This window comes from Pteropus vampyrus, unplaced genomic scaffold (assembly GCF_000151845.1).
Source record: "Pteropus vampyrus isolate Shadow unplaced genomic scaffold, Pvam_2.0 Scaffold221, whole genome shotgun sequence".
Taxonomy (NCBI): Eukaryota; Metazoa; Chordata; class Mammalia; order Chiroptera; family Pteropodidae; genus Pteropus; species Pteropus vampyrus.
In genome coordinates this window covers 2,563,711-2,566,360 of record NW_011889002.1, presented here as the reverse complement: position 1 = coordinate 2,566,360, position 2,650 = coordinate 2,563,711, and the positions used below count along the sequence as shown (strand labels likewise).

General features: G+C 38.2%; 1 pseudogene; it reads right to left on the bottom strand.

The window, feature by feature from the left end:
• Window positions 1-2,650, bottom strand: part of LOC105300860 — a 53,929-nt pseudogene that overhangs the window by 5,481 nt on the left and 45,798 nt on the right.

Genomic DNA, 2,650 nt, shown 5'->3' with positions numbered 1-2,650 from the left:
AATATATTTGAAGAAATAATGACATAACTTCCCTAACCTGGCAAAGAAATTAAACATACAAGTTCAGGAAGCACAAAGAGTCCCAAACAAGAGGAACTCAAACAGACCTACACCAAGACACATCATAATTAAAATGCCAAAGTTCAAAGACAAAGAGGGAATCTTAGAGGAGCAGGAGATAGATTGGATTACACATGGTGGAGTGAGAGACATCCTCAGATGTCTCAGATGTCCCTTGAAACAACAATAAGCTGAACATCTAAAACTGAACAAAAAACACTCAAACTGCACACCAGCAAGTCTGAGTGTGGGATCTGTGCATAAGAGCTGCCACAGGTCAGAACTCCAGATGTTGGGCAGTGGACTGAGAGTAATAAAGAAGCTGCCTCTCTTAGCTGGAGCTTCCTGAAGGACGAAGGGGAGGGGAGAAGGAGTGGCGACCGATCTGAACAGTCCTGCCTGAGAGTGCTGTGAGCTCCACGTGGCCAGTGGCAGTGCCAAGTCATCAGAGCAGAAGGCAGAGAAACAGGGACGGCAGAAAAGTGGGCACAACAGAGAAACGAGAGTTAATTTCTACCAGCCACCATTGCAAAACCAAGGCTGAGCCACAGCCTCCATCCCTCAATCCAGAGGGCCCCTCCCCACATACTCTTTGAGACCGATCACCGCGGAGCCCAAGGGGAATCTGAGCAAACGCTACCGAAACTGTCGCTAATACTAACAGGGACTGAGAATGAAGGTAGCGAGGGTGATTAGACATCTATAAGAGAAAAAAAGACATTATTAAGACTATATAAAGCAGAGATCCAAGAGGCTTAGATGTTACCTACTGGAAACCAAAAGAAAAACACCTTCTTTGCAACAGGCTAGGGGCCATTATATAATAAATCTTCTTTCTGGGGGAAAAAAGCAGAACACACTTCCATTAATGCCCAGGCAGAGAAATACTTCATTAAATACCATGAACAACCAAGATGACAAGGCATCTCGAGGAAAAAAGAGAAAAATCTCCAGAAAATAAGCTTATAAACATAGAAATATGCGACTTAAATGACAGAGAATTTATGATGGTACTTCTGAAAAAACTCAGTGAGATCCGAAATGAATCATATCAACAATTTCATGAATTGAAAAAACAACTAGATGAGCAGAATGAGTTCTTTAGCAAGGAGATTGAAACCCTCAAAAAGAACTGAATAGACTTTCTGGAGATAAACAACACGCTGCAAGAGTTGAAAAATGAAATAACAAACTTGGGAAATAGAGTTGACCAAATGCAGGAAAGGATCAGTGATATAGAAGACAGAAATTTAGAAATATATCAGGAGGAAGAAGAGAAAAAACTGAAGAATGAAAAATAATGAAAGAGAAATTCAAGAACTAGCTGATACCACCAGGAGAGGAAGCATAAGAATAATGAGAATTCTCAAAGGGGAGGAAAAGGAACAGGGATTAGAAAGCATTTTCAGACAAATAGTTGATGAAAATTTCTCAAATCTAAAAAATGAGCTGGAACTTGGAATTCAAGAAGTCAGTAGAACATCCAATTATCTCAACAAAAAGGCCTTCACCAACACACATTGTATTAAAATTATCAAAAATCATGACAAAGAGAATTCTCAGGGCAGCCAGAGAAAAGAAGATGGTAACCTATAAAGGAAAATCCATTAGATTATCATCGGACTTCTCAGTACAAACCTTACAAGCCAGAAAGAAGTGGAATTGAATACTCAAACTATTAAGTAAGAGGAAATACCAACCCAGAATAATGTATCCAGCTAAGCTCTCCTTTAGATTTGAAGAAGAAATTAAGACTTTTCCAGACATACAAAAATTGAGGGAATTCTCCACTACGAGGCCTGAACTACCGGAAATACTGAAAGGAGTCATCTTACCTAAACCAAAATGACAAAACAAAACAAAACAAAACAAACAAAAAATCATAATTAGGAGTAAGGTGACTAGCAGGCTGATAAAAGCAGAAGAGTGCAATCCTTACTAGGAAAGGGCATTATAAGCTTAAAATAAGAAGAGATTTGCTATAGCAAGAGAGTAATGAATGTTCAGCATACATAGAGACAAATTGAGACAACAATGACTGAAAAGGGGAGGATTCAAAGATCCAAATTCACAAAAGGGAATGGAGATAAAGCACACACAGAAGGAAAGGGACGACTATATATATGTATATATATATATAGCTATCCTTTACATATTTGTAATGGTAACCACATGCCAAAGAACCGAAGTATGTAACATAAAACAAGAAGGATCAGAGGGAAAACCCACAAATGCCAACCAAAATAAAGAAAACAGAAACACAAGGACAAGGAAGCTATGAGCTACCAGAAAGCAAAAATAAAATGGCTATAAGAAGACCTCAATAGGGTATTTCAATAATCACCCTAAATGTAAATGGACTGAACTCACCAATAAAAAGGCACAGAGTTGCACAATGAATCAAAAAACAAAACCCAACCATATGCTGCCTCCAGGAGACACATCTCAGGTCCAAAAACAAATATAGACTCAAAGTGAAAATGATATTTCAAACAAATGGCATTCAGAGAAAAGCAGGAGTAGTGATATTAATATTAGACGACATAGACTTCAAAATAAAAAATATATAGAAAGATACAGAAGGACACTT